This window comes from Alexandromys fortis, unplaced genomic scaffold (genome assembly GCF_014885135.2).
Source record: "Alexandromys fortis isolate MF-2015 unplaced genomic scaffold, M_Fortis_MF-2015_v1.1 scaffold_9, whole genome shotgun sequence".
Lineage (NCBI taxonomy): Eukaryota > Metazoa > Chordata > Mammalia > Rodentia > Cricetidae > Alexandromys > Alexandromys fortis.
The window spans coordinates 11,778,300-11,792,873 of record NW_026067892.1 but is presented as its reverse complement, the minus strand read 5'-3'; the positions used below and the strand labels follow the sequence as shown (position 1 = coordinate 11,792,873).

Genomic DNA, 14,574 nt, shown 5'->3' with positions numbered 1-14,574 from the left:
AAGGTGACTCATGGCTTCCTCTTTGCTCTCATAGATTAGAGGAGTAAACAGAGACTGTTATGATGTGAAAGCTGATGCGGATGGATCAAGGATGATGAAGTTGGACATAAATCCCTGGTGATTTACCCTGGATCCCATCCCCGGGGCCAGCTCACTTGATGCATCGTTGTATTAACGATGCAACAAACTGCATTAATGGGAAGCCAGCCAAATTTCAACGAGAACAGACACTGGACGGATATTCAAGAGAGACTGAGGTAGATGAGTATCAGTATCTTAACCTTCTTGGCTGACTTACACGACAAGACAAAATCCTAGAGAAATAAGCGAGCAGCCGCCTTATGCTCAGTGTGACAAACCTAGCGAGGGAAGACACACGTAAGGGAGGAACTGTAGTGTAGACCAATCGCCTGCTGGTATCCTGAGCTCTTCTGTGCCCTCATTTCTACAGTGTAAATGAGTGATTCTGAAAGTCATCTGGATGTGCTGGGGAGATGCAATGAGCTAATATTTAGAGGGCGTGCACAGTAATCTACTGTCTAATAAACACTGCACGTGCCAGTTACTGTTTCCTTATTGTTCTTGCAACACACCAGTTTCAGAGTTTCATGTGGGCAACCTTTCAGTCAGAGAGAGCATTGCAACTGGACTGGTAAGAAAGCGCATGGCGAAGCCGTGTTCGTACTGTGGATGCTTTAGTGCACGTACTCCTACGGAAGTCCATTTTATCAGGGTGGTGGGTGTGACGGGAGGGCGGAGCGAGCCTGGAAAGGAAGCAGAGTCCCCAGGAAGAAGCTTTACTAGCCTCACCAGTGATTATCAGCGCCAGGTGACTCAATCAAGGTCACCAAATCAGCCAAGAAGACGCAGGCTGGCCCCACCTCAAGAGTGTCAGGATTTGGACCTAAATGGCCTCCATAGGCTAGTGTATTTGAACACTGGGTTTCTAGCTGGTGGTGCAGAGATGGCGGAACTTTGGGGAGGTGAGATTTAGCTGGAAGAAGTAGGACTTGAGGTGGGGGTGGGACGCTGATAGCCCTGTCCTAGCTCTGTCTTCTCTGTCTGCCTTCCTAGACCGGTGTGATGTGAGCCAGCAGCCTTGCTCTCCTGCCGCCGCAGCCACGAACCCGTCATGCCTCCACCACTTCCCCTCCAGGATACGCTGTCCCTCCAAACAGCACCTTCCCTGCTGGATGCTGCTCCTTACCAGGTACCTGCTACTTATCAACTCATAAGGGAAGTTTAGCTGTGAGCCACGGTCTTACGTTGGTCAGAGGTTTGCTATGTGAGTGTCTCGGGATGGGAGCGGAGCAGGGGAACAAGCCCTCCAACTCTCAGTACTGGAGCATGTTGTAGAAAGGGAGGTAAGGTATAACGGTGGAGCACGAGGAGCAAACAGCTAGCAGCGTACGCCTGCATGGTACCTGTTCGGAGTTCACGAAATGCTGGAAATAGTAACCTAGGGCTTTGGTGACAGGTGAAGCCTGGATCATCAGCCCAAGAGGCCTGGAGGTGGTTCCTGTTTTCATTAAATCAGTGGCTCTAACCTTTCTAATGCTGCAACCCTTTCATACAGTTACACAGGTTGGGGTGACCCATGACCCCTCTACCAGAAACTTCTTTTTTGTGCTACTTTATAACTATAATTTTGCTACTGTTATGAATCATAATATAAATATCTGTATCCCCTGATGGTCTTAGATGACCCCTGTGGAAAGTGTCATTCGGCTCCAAAGGGGTCACGACCCACAGGTTGAGAACCACTGTACTAAGGCCTGGTCAGTCCATACCAGAAAATGGAGTCGGTGTGTGGAAACTCGACGGAAGAGAGTCAAAGACAAAGCTGGAATTTGCCCAGGATGATTGGGTGTAGGGGTCACCATCCGTTTCCTTCACCTTGTGAAGATCCTGGAAGAAAGCATTCTAAACAGACCTGAAAATAGTTTCATGCAGCTTCAAATCCGCTAGGCGTCTTGACCAGAGCCCATAGGTGGAGGTTAAATCAGTAGCTGTCAACTGAATGTGAAGAAAGGAATTGGAGCAGCGCAGCCGGGCATGCGTGAGCAGTTGGGGGCCATCATGAATCTCTGTTTTGTAGCGTGGTTAGGTGTGGGTGGGCTGGGAAAGCCGTGTTGGCTTCTGTCGCCTCCGGTCCGTGTTCCCTCACAAAAGACAGAACCAGTCACAGAAAGTGGGGTTCTGGCGGCAGCAGAGTAAAGAGAGTGGGGGCTGGTGGGGGGAAGTTAGCAAAATTAGAAATGCTAATGAGAGACTTTTGTTCAGAAAGATGTAAGGAAGGCTTCATAATGCTTAGTATATATAATAAGCCTGCATGAAATAATTATTAATTAGCAGTAATTTTATAGCTTCAAAAATAACAGGTTTGATGTCCTTGGGTCATGATCTGGTAACTTTGGAATCAAAATGCCAATGTAATGTTCTCCTGATAACGAAAGTGTGACCTTGCAATGGAATACATTAGTTAGTGCATATATGTATGGAAGCTGTTTAAGTACTTATATACTTATATTTAAGTACGTATCTTCCTGGCTCATCTTCTGTCCACCTTAGTGTGGACAAAAACAGCAAAATCAATAAGCACATAAGCAAGCAAGGGTTAAGGAAAAATGGGTGCATGGAAACCAAGCTCTCCTGAGCCTTGGCCAGGGACAGATAAATGGGCAGGACAGCCTCTTCTCCACCTAAGAGGTTGCAGGAGCAAAGAAGAGTGTGGGAGAGGTGGACGGGAGCATCCAAGTCCATAGCAGACCCAAGAAAGCATCATAGTAAACAGAATTTCTTCATGCTGGGATTACATCCGCAACAACTGGTTGCTCCCCATTGCGCAATGAGGATGATGCGGGCTGTCTCAGAGAAACAGCATGATCGGAGCAGAAGCGGAACAACCGCTGCTCTGAAAATCTTCTCCAGAATCTTTGCTGGAGCCCCTGGGGTGCTGGCAGAAGGTGATGATTGGCGGAAACGGCGCCTTCCGACTCCCAGACTGTGGTACCCTCCAGCCTCCTAAGGATGGCAAGGAAACAAAAATAAAGGAAAGAAAGACCAGACCATCTTAAATCTTTAAAAAGTGGTTGATGGCTGCTTTGTTGGTACTGGGAGGATGGATGGAACCGAAACTTTGTCGCAATGGGGCCAGGAGTGAGGGGGTGTCACGTTGTCTCTCCCTAGATGATATTTAATCTACATTTCTGTACAGAGTACTTCTGCCTCCGTATTTATTTGTGCTCCGTGGCAGAAGGGCAAGTGCTGGCCCTGGCCTTCAATCCCAGGCAGCACTTCGGGAGATTTTCGTGCAACGCTTTTATGGTTTTTCCCCAAGTTATTTTTTAGCTTCTGTAGCTTCCACTCAGCAGGTGTGAAATTAGAAGTTAATTCTTTCTGCTTTGTGCTTTGGATTCTCGCAGCTCTGAGAAGGAGTCGGAGTTCCTTTAGGTCTCTGTATCTTCCCATGGTGGCCGAGATGGCTAGCGCCCACTAGAGATATACCTTCTGGTTCTGTGCAGTAGACCGGTGGCTGGCAGGTGCTGCTCAGCTAAGGAGCACGTTGCCCAGTTTGCCCAGCCCTGTGGGCTTTGCTGGTGCTATATAAACTATTTAAAGGTGATGTTCTGAAGAAGGTAGATTCGCTTTCTGTCTTCCAACTGGATCCCAGAAGTGAATGACTTTAAGGTCCTAAAGCAAGGTGGCGCCACAGGGCCACAGGAGGCTGGTTCCTGAATAACTGTCTTCCCAGCACCAGCCCAGGCACCCCGGTAAGAAGCACCTACTCCATCGACTCCCAAGACCTTTGTAGTTTGTTCCAGCATAGGCTAGTACCTTCTTGACAACCGCATCCAAGTTTGTTTGCAGAACAAAACAGTACATGCTATGTCCAAACTTTTGAGTGCATGTGTAGAGGTGTTTTCTGGTTTTCATGTGTTTGGTTGAACTTCTTTCTGGAATCTGAAGATGACACCTTGCTATCACTGGTCAAATGCTCTATCCCCAGACCTCTTGTATGTGTTTGTTTTTATTTTAAGCCAAGGCATCCTAAGTTGCTTAGGCTGGTCTTGAACTCACTATACCATATTGTAAATATCTGATATGCAAGCTATCTGATATGCCACCCCTGGTTGAGAACCGCTGCCTTAGAATTGATGAACCGGTGTTGATGCCCTTATTAACTACAAGCCAAAGCTTATTTGAATTCGCCTAATTTTTACATAATGTCCTTTCCGTACACCACCCCTGAGTTTGAGACAGGGTCTTGCGATGCAGCCAAGGTGCATCTCACACCTCAGATCCCCCTGCCTCACTTTCCTTAGTGTAGGACATGTGTTTGTCTCCTGAGGCTCAGGGACAGTGAACTGGGACAGTGGGACCTTGCTCGCAATTAGATAATACATGTAGCTTCCCCTGGTACTTTGGAGACAGAAATGCATTTTAAAAACCTTCCACATTTGTGTAAAATATACAGAAAACCAACGAGCACCATGCCTGGTCCTTCTCCAGTCTTGAGACGTTAGACTAATGGAAAATAGCAGCTTGTTTGGACCTTGAGGAAGTGGCTCCCACTGTACTGACTGGAAACGTACAAGCAAGCACGTGTAGTTGTGGGCAGAAGACAGAGCCAGGGTGATTTGTTTCAAAGCGTGTCTGCAGGCCTATCAGGGAGACAAGCATGCCAGCCTGATGTCATTAGCAGGTTATGGGGCAACCATGAAGTCTCAGGCTGGGAAACACCCGGCCCGGGGTGGGGGCCATGAACCTGATTCCTGTTAGATTGTATCTGAAGCAGTCAGAGAGCAGCTCAGCAGTTTGAGATTTAAATGCCAGAAATGTTCTTCCTGAACAGAACTGAAGAAATGAACCCCAGATGGTGTTTCTTATTCAGGGCACACAAATACCTCCCATAAACACCAGACAAAGATATAGAATAAGAATAAACATCTAGAGCTCAGAAAAGATGTCTGGAACAACAAAAAAAAAATCAACAACTTGAACCCACTAATCATAGCAAAGAAGAAACGCTGGCACCTGCCAGGCAGGCAGATTTATTTAGTTAGTAGCCATCTCCAATCCTAAACAGAACTGGGATCCTCTCAGGAAAGAGTTTGGAAATATGTTACGTCATGCACATGTGCACATGTGCACACACACAACACACACTCACACCCATCACCTACACACACTCACACATGTGCACACACGTGTTAATGTATGGACTGATGACTGCAAGCCTGTGAAGCAGAGTTAATTCATTCTCTGTGGTGCGCGCTTCAGAACGACCCAGACGTCTCAAGAAGTTGACTTTTGCAAAAGTTGCTCCTGCTAAAACCTTAGGTAATCAGAAAATCTGATTAAGAAGAAAATTCCATTATTGTTTAGTATCTGAGCCAGTGACTCCCTTTTGTCTCCCATTCTCTGGCCTCGAGCACAGGTATTATATTAACATGTTATATTATATGTAACACAGTAGGTTAATGTCTGTTCATCATAATAACTATGAATAAGACCAATGCTCCTATAGTGCCATTCAGTAGTTAGCAGCTGTTGTCTAGGATGTTGGTTTGTATATTCTGGGATGAATTTTTCTGAACCACAAATCAGTTTTTGGTAGGTTGATGATAGATAACTCAAAATGTCAGGTTTTCCTAGAAATCTAGCATGAATTCTGAGTCCCCCACCCCCTCTCTCTCTGAGCTCATCCTTTCTGATATGGGATGCCCCTCTGTGTGCTGTGAATATATTTTATTACCATTAGTTAATAAAGAAGCAGGTTTGGCTGATAGCTAGGCAGAATAGAGCCAGGCGGGAAATCCAAGCAGAGATACAATAGAAGGGCAGAGACTGAGTCTGAGATGGAGTCTGAGAGACACCATCCAGCTGCCCAAGGAACAACATGCCAGAGCACCACCGGTAAGCCACGGGCCGTGTGGTGATACACAGAGGAATAGAAATGGGTTAATTTAAATGTAAGAGCTGGCTAACAATAAGGTAAATTGTTATTTACCTTGTAAATAAGGTAAATAAAATAAGGTAGTTTGCCTGAGCTACTGGGCAAACATTTATAATTAACACTAAGCCTCAGAGTGGTTATTTGGGAACTGGAGGGTGGGAGAGAAACCTCTCCTTACATCTTTCCATTTGAGCCCGTACTGAAATGGGACAGCATGTCACTTGGATCCAGTAGATCGGCCTGTGAGAGAACACACTCTTAAAGCTAGATGCACCTAGGCAGCATGGTTGCTTAACATTTCTTGACAGATGCCTCACTCAGTTCTAGGTTGCAGACCGAACACTGACTGGCCTTGCATCAAATGACGTTGTGTGTGCAGGTGCTTTGGTCTGTGCATGCCAGAGGCCAGCGTCCTGTGTTTTTCTTAGTCACTTCTCCACTCTATTTTGAGATAGGGTCGTTTTCTGAGCCTGGAACTTGCCATTTTGACTAGGCTGCCTGCATGTGAGTCTCCACAATCCTCCTATCTCCACGATCCAGCACTGGGGTTGTGTGTATGTGTGTGTGTGTGTGTGTGTGTGTGTGTGTGTGTGTATACACGCATGCACCATGGTGTGCAGGTAGAGATGGTTTGTAGGAATCGATTCTCTCAATTTTGAACTCAGGTCATCAGGCTTTGTGACAAGTACCTTTGCCTGCTGAGCCATCTCGCATGGACATTTTTTTCCCAAATAAGTATACATTAGTCTTAACATTCAATATTATCTACTAAATAGTAAGTGTTTACCGGTAAAGTATATGAGAATATGAGTACAGATCATCCTGGGATTTAAGCTACTCCAGGGCACATTATAGAAGGGTAGATGAGTGTGCATGTGTGTGTGCATGTGTGTGTGTGCCTGTGTTGGGTAGAAGGACAATTGAAGAATTCACTAATGCTTTAAAAGACCACTGATGCTTTATAAGACCAGACTCGCTATTAACAGTGCATTCTGGACCTGTCCCATGTGAGATCTAGAAGTTGGGCCTTTCCAAAGCAGAGACTGTTATCTTATGTAACGAATTATCTTTCGGCCACCGTATGTGGATAGATAATACTCTCTTAGTGGTGGAGACCATGTAGACGTGTCAGTACTATTTACCAAGCAGGGATATCTCTTCCCCCATTCCTCTGCGAGTCTAAAGAAGCATCATAACCCACCATGATGATTCCTTTCCCTTTATTTCAGTGTTTCAGAGATGGTCAAGGTCACCAGGTAAGAGCATGCGAATTCAAACTGTAATACATTAAGACAGATGCAAATAAACTTACTAAAGTGAAGCAAGTTGAACTTTTGGAACATAACAAAAACAAGAGCAATGTGAATTTTCATAAATAATATTTTTTTACCAGGTAACAAAAAAACTTTATTACTTTTCATTCTGACTATGGGAAGAATACATTCATTGGAAAAAATTCAACCCAAAGTATTTTTTAAGAAAAATGTATCCTAGAGGACTTAGCAGTTAAGAGTGCGTACTGTACTTCTAGAAGATCAGAGAGCAGATCCCAGCCCTTCGGGCAGGTGCTCACAGCCATTCCTAACTCCAGGAAATCTGATACCTCTGGGCTTCAAGAACACCTGGTCTCTCTCTGTCTCTCTGTCGTCTCTCTGTTTCTCTCTCTTTCTCTCTCTCACACACAGTGCACATAATTAAAAATTAAAATAAATTCTTAAAACCTTACGGCAGAGAAATAACCACCATTAACTTTTTTGCTAAGTGGACTCCCCCTGCCTCCAATACAGACAATCCAGAATACAGACATGTAATTTCTTTTCCTACAGGGAAGGAATCAGGCTAAAACAGTCTTGAAACTGCCCCTTTTGTTCTCTGTGTCTGTGGCTTTCCATATTAATATGGATCATCTAACTATTCTTATGAAAACCCCACACTGCAGATGTCCTGGGTTCTGTTGAGCATGTGCGCTGTTTCTATACCTTTCCTGATATTGAATGATATGGCGGCCTCCTGCGCACGAGGCCCATCTTCCCAGAATCAGCTAAAAGTCTTTAGGATCCGGCTGTCCACTGAACTCCTTTAGCCATAAGTTTCCGTCATGGCTGCTGGTCGCTGACCCTGTTCCTTCCGGCTGAGGGTGTTCTGACGTCCCCTGCTGTCTTTCCCCAAGTAGCATGTTGCTGCGTGGACATGGGACAGTTCTTTCTGAGGAACAGAAATTGGTTTTGCAGGCAGTATGTGTCTTACTTACTTCCCACCCATGTGCTTCCTAGCGTGGGTCCCCAAAGGATTTTAAACCCTATTAATCCTTATCTACGTAGCTCTTGCTTTCCTACAGAAGTGTATTACTTCCTGTAAACCTCAAACCAGGATTTGCTTAAAACCCAGTTCATGATGCATTTTTTTCCTGCTAATAATAACAACACTATCCCGTGTGTGGTAGAAGTGGGGCGCTCCAAATTAAAGAACCAAGATTTGATTCTGAGGGGGACTTGTCACGTGGGTTTGGATGCGGGTTGCTCTTCAGTGATTTTTTTTTTGAAGCAAATCCACTTGCTGGTTTAATTCTGAATTGTATGCCTCTGGTTTTGCTGCGGAAGCAGGGGAAAATGGTTTCTCTAAATGTCATTAAAAAGACAGTCTTGCATTTTGCATCATAAGCATGTTGGAATTCTGGCGTTCAAGGAGCTGAGACTGTGGGGTTGTGGGTCCTTAACCTTGGTTGTCTGAATGAAGCTTAAGAAGTTTGTAAACTGTCCAAAGCCAGCCTTGACAAAACTTGTGCATTCCAGGGTAGGAGCGTGAGGATTAGAATGATTAGGCAAAAGGAACACAGATAGAGGAGAAATAAGACAGGACAGCATTGGGAGGGATTGTTCAGGGAATACTGAACCTGCCTTGTTTGCGCTTCCACATGCTTGTAGACTTCAGTCCAAAAGGAGAGGGGGAGGCAACAGACTTTATTAGCATGACACACATGACACACAGCATAGACTTGTCCAGGTGGAGCCGACCTACTTCAACACTCAAAATACTAATTGACCACACCCTAGGTCAGGATCTCTCGTTTGCAGCCACACGTGCTACTAACAACATTAAGAGAGCAAATGTAAGCTCAAACTCTGACCTCCAAGGTGGAATAGGCTCACGTCTGTGTGTGCCCCAACAGTAAATCCTATGCACTGCTCGAATGTGTGTCTATGTATGTCCACATATGTGTATGTGTGTGCCGCCCGTGTGTCTCTATGTGTTTATGTGTACCCACATGTGTCTGTGTTTCTATATGCATGCATATGTGTGTTTGTGTGTGTGCATGTGTGTATCTGTGTGTGTCCATATCTGTGTGTGTGTCTGTGTACATGAACACACATGTGTGTGCCCATGCTTGTGTCCTTATTTTTCTTGAAGATCAAATGTTCAAATTTCCCATTAGATTCTCAAGTGAATCCGTGATAGGAATATGAGTCAGAAATAGTTGTTCAAAAGCAGACAGTAATCATTTTGAAGGGAACAAGTTGAATCTAGAAACCTGGCCCAAGGTCAGCCTATAACTACATCAGTGACTTAGCAACCAAACTAAACATAAAATCTTATTCCTAATTTGAGTCAATGGATTTTATAACCACTCTCTGTGTTCCAGAAGGTCACTGAGGCTGGAATGAGCAGTTCTGCACCAGAATCCGGGTCTCCATGAACCTAGATAGATCTTTGCATTTCTTTTTCTTTCTTTTCTTTTCTATTTATTTTGTATTTCTTGTTGCCTCTTTAGCTATTAAATGGAAATGAAAAATACTCTTTACAAGAGCAGTGGGGTGGCTCAGTGCGTAAAAGCCTTTGCCACCAAGACTGACACCTTCTGTCTTAGTCCCAGGAGCCACATAGTATATGGAAAGTTGTCCTTTGGCCTGCACATTTGCACCATGGTACATGATATGCAAGTACTGCCCCCCTCCTTACTTAAGAAATGCAAAATATTTAAAATATTTTTAAATGCCCTTTATAGAGGGTTTTGAAGAACTGTGGAAAGATCATGCTAAGTCATGACAAGGCCAGTCAATGCAGGAGCTCTGTTTTACAGCATTATCCTTTAAGCCAGACCACCACCATCTTTGGGAGTTCAGTTGTGTCTGCTTGCAAAAGGTCATCCCAGTTGGGCTTTGATGACTGTTTACATCCCCTTAGTGTGTGTGTGTGTCCCCGCGTGTGTTCATGTGTGTCTGTGTAGTGGTTGTGGGAACCCCTGTGTAAGTTCCAGCCATTCCCTACCATTTGCTGTATGGCCCACAACCTTGTGGCCTTAGACAGAGACTGGCGTCTATAGGCTGTGGAAGACTAGAGGGAAGGCAGATCCATCTACAGAGCCACGGGAAAGCCATCATTCATACTGAGTAAAGACTTTCCTGTAAGGCCTTTTGGAAGGGAACACCCACATTCCAGTAAGAAACCCCTTACCCATGAACTATCAGGAAGTCCAGTCAGCATATTGGTTCCCCAAGAATGAACTTTGGTGGAACTGGAGACTTAGTTTCTTGTTGTGACCTTAGGAGGAGACATAAAACATATGTCTCCCCTGGGGAGGAATTTTAGCAACAACCATATAACGTATTGTTCCATTTGTCTGACACATTTAGGACACATTTTTAGGAACAGAGAGTAGAGTAGGGGTTGCTCACATGGCATTCATCTTGTACTTTGGAACTATTAATAAGTAAAATAAGGAATAATTGCACATAAACATTGCAATACAGCAATGGTTGGCCAGATAACTGGGGATGCTAGTAAGTGAAGAAGGGGTGGTTGGTATATACAGTATGGATACTCAGGAATGGGGATGATTTATGTCCCCTGGAGAACACAGCAGGATGGGACAAGATCTCATTATGCTATCCAGATGGCATGCAATTTAAAACTTGTGGTTTATTTCTAGAACTTTCTATTTAACGTTTGTGGACCATCATCAGCGGCGTGACTAAAACAGGAAATCAAAACTGTTTTTCTCAGTTGTGCTCATCCCTGAAAAACCAGGGGAATGGGACTGACTGCTGGTTCATTCCAAATGTAGCATGCTGTGTTCTGAGGCTGGTGTGCAAGACGGATTGGAACAGTATGTCTCAGCTTGCCAGCATTGTGTTTAGAAGGTGTATGTATAGATTGTCTGTGTCTGGCTGAGATTTTCTTGATTTTTGTCATTGAGTCTGGTCAATGGGCAGGTTTGGGTGATGTGTGTGGGTAGATTTTTCTTTCCCGCCAGTCAGTTCCCAAATAACCTCACAGAGATTTATATTAATTATAAATGTTTAGCCAATAGCTTAGGCTTGTTACTAGCTAACTCTTACAGCTTAAATTAACCCATATTTCTTATCTATGTTCCACCACATGGCTTGGTACCTTTTCCTGCTTCCTTTCCATCTCCTTACAACTCCCGAGACTCCTCCTCCTTCTTCTCCCCAGCATTCTCTCTACTCTGAAAATCCTGCCTAGTTACTGGCCAATCAGATTTTTATTAACAATGATAGCAACACATCTTCATGGTATACACAAGTATTGTTCCACAGCAGATGCAAACAAGAGTATAAAGAACACACATTTAAAGACACAGTCCTAAATCCAAGTGACCACATATAGCCTGATGGTCAGGACCTGAAGACTAAATCTCTTCTGTACAATTGAGAAAGGACTCAGGGACATGACGTTAGAAGTCCTGTTCCTCTCTGGTGCTTTCCTGGGGGTATCTTTGCTGTTGCTATACTCTAACCCCTTAGCTTCCTGGGAATCCATGTGCCCTTTCATCGACAGATCCTACTCAATGTAACAAGCAGCCATGTGACTGTTTTCAGAAACAGAGTGACTCAGAAAGATTGAATAGGCAAAGATACAGCTGGCAGCTGTAGAAACAAAGACAAACATCACATGATGGACGGGAGGCAGGCCCTGGTTCAGGACTAGAAGCAACCAGTGGGAGAGAGGATGAGCCCATAGTGAATGGCACAGCTCACAATGGCAACAGCAATGTGACTCTTTGAGAACAAATAACATCTTTATGAGAGCATGACTTTAACTCAGAAAGGATAGCCGATGTATCCTGGACATGTAGCTTTGTCTATCTCCTCTTGGTACTCATGTGATTATGACACAGTGATTACATGCCCAGATTCTGGGGCAGAAAGACACTGGTGTACCCTGGTTCTGACAAATGTGCTCAACTTTAATACATTTTCTGGTTTTGTTATGGTCAAAATTGAGATGATAGAATTTGTTGCACTATTATTTGTGTTTCATGAGCTCATATATACAAAGGTTCCTTGCATATTATAAAAGACAAGTAAAATAAATATTATAAAAGCCAAATAAAAGTTAGATATTATTGTTTAGAAACTATTATGATAATCTTGTTTTATTTTCTTCCATAATCTACTCTTGGGCTACATTGGTAACTGGGTTGAAGAAATGAATGCTCAGTTTCTAATACTTCATAAATCTATGTTCACTATATCAAAATAACTGAAAAAAAAAACACAACTTAAGAGGCAATATTTAATTAATTCACAATGCCAGCCCATGGTCAACTGACTCAATTGCATTTGGGCTCAAGGCAAGGTTGAAACATCCTTCTAGAGAGATTGTCAGAGAAAATAAGAATGTGATGGAGAAAAGAGAAAAGACATCACCTCTTGGCAGTCTGGGTATGGGAAGGAGAGGGAGGAAGGAGAACAAGAGGGGAGATGAGATGCCAGGGATAGGACCCACACTTCAAAGGCATATCCCCTGTGACTTCCCTCCTCCAGACGGGGGCCACCTCTTTTTTTTTCTTTTTTTCTTTTTTTTATTACTTTAAAAAAAATACCAATCCAAATTCCCACTCCCTCCCCTCCTCCCACTCCCTCCACAAACCCTCCCATCCCACCCCCTCCAATCCCTACTACATCTAGGTTGAACAAGGTATACATCCAAAGAGAATAGGATCCCAAAAAGCCAGTAAATGCAGTAGAGACAAATCCCAGTGCCACTGTCAGTGGCCCCTCAGTCTGCCCCAACTGTCAGAGGGACTAGTTTGATCCCATGCTCCTTTACTCCCAGTCCAGTTGGAGTTGGTGAGCTCCCATCAGCTGAGGCAAACTGTCTCAGGGGATGACCCTCTCGTGGTCTTGGCTTCCTTGCTCACACTCTCATTCCTTCCACTCTTCAACTGGACCTTGGGAGCTCAGTCCAGTGCTCTGATGTGGGTCTCTGCCTCTGTTTCCATCTATTGTGGGACAAAGGTTCTGTGGTGATATTTAAGACAATCATCAGTCTGACTACAGGGCAAGACCACTTCAGGCACCCTCTTCTCTACTGCTTTGGGTCTTAGGAGGGGTCATCCTTGTGGATTCCTGGGAATTTTTCTAGAGCCAGGTTTCTTGCTAACTTAGGACCACCTCTTAATATTCTATTTGGTATAAACTTATCAGTAGGGAGCCCATTGATGAAGCAAGTGCCATCATGATCCTATTATTTCTCAACAGCACCCCAATTAGGTTGCCCAGACTATAGCCTTGGCGGGCGGGGGGGGGGCACTTTATATCCAAATCTTAACACCATTGACAAAAGGAAGTCTCCAGAAGAGAAACTTATACTTCCTTCCTTACACAAAACACAGCAAAACCATAAAGTAAATCCTGTACCTCACTCAAACTGTGGTAGCCCAAAGGCAGTCCCTTGTACTCTACCCCCATCCATCTATTCAAGTGGTTCAGCTCTGTCTCCATCCTTTTATTCAAATGGTCCAGCAGTATGGCTTTAGATGAAGTTATTTGGAGTCCTTTCCAGGTTACCTTCTCAGGCCAGGGGCAAAATCAGCGAAGATATTTAACAATTTGACCTTAAGAGCTGGAGCCTATGCAGAACACCAAAGCCCATGATTTAATATCCAAATATTTTTTATAACCTGTTTGTGACTCTTGTATTGAACAAAACCATTAAGCCACGAAAATGAGATGCTATATTAAAGTTTTCAAGTAGCCAGTTTCTGTAGGCAGGTCATAGTTGTTGCTAGGAGATAGTCTCACAATTTGGGGCAGAACCCTTTCTGCACTAGTGTTTTGAAATTCCAGCTTGAAGTCATTAGAAAATCAAATGCCCCATATCTGTAAACCCAAATGCTACTACTTCACATTGCTATATATAAAACACTGTTGCCTCTTTCACTGTTTTTCTTTAGCAACTTATTAGGGAAATCCTTTGAAGGAAAAATTTAATTTAAGATAAAGCCTGAATTTCTATTCACAAAAAAATTAATTCTGCACTGGTTATGTCCCAGAGGAATTAAAATAGGCTTAATGATCATTACAGGAAATAGTGTCTTTCCTGTATGAACTTGATTTTCTTGGAAAAAAAAGACTAAGAGCTCCGGGGATCAATGACCGCATAACAAGTGATACATCTGTGAGTGACACCAGTCTCCTCTCCCTTCTTGTCTCTTTTGGAAAAGCATGAGTGGCCTTGTTAGAGTGTGTCCCTGATGTTGGGCTTTGAGGTTTCAAAAGTCCATGACAGGTCCAGTGTCTGCTCTCTGCCTGTTGCCCGTGGATTAGGATATAAAGCTCTCAGCTACTGCCCCAGTGCCATGCCTTCCTGCT

The 14,574-nt window shown here is 44.1% G+C and overlaps 1 protein-coding gene across 7 annotated transcripts in view; it reads left to right on the top strand.

The window, feature by feature from the left end:
* Fam13c (family with sequence similarity 13 member C) overlaps positions 1-14,574 on the top strand; it is a 183,339-nt gene that overhangs the window by 26,687 nt on the left and 142,078 nt on the right. For 6 of the 7 annotated variants that reach the window (XM_050140337.1, XM_050140355.1, XM_050140379.1 and 3 more), the window contains 2 exons: positions 35-257; positions 1,075-1,210. The gene's annotated coding sequence lies outside the window, so the exon portion shown is untranslated. The remainder of the gene's footprint in view (positions 1-34; positions 258-1,074; positions 1,211-14,574) is intronic. The other variant, XM_050140371.1, reaches the window with a different exon arrangement.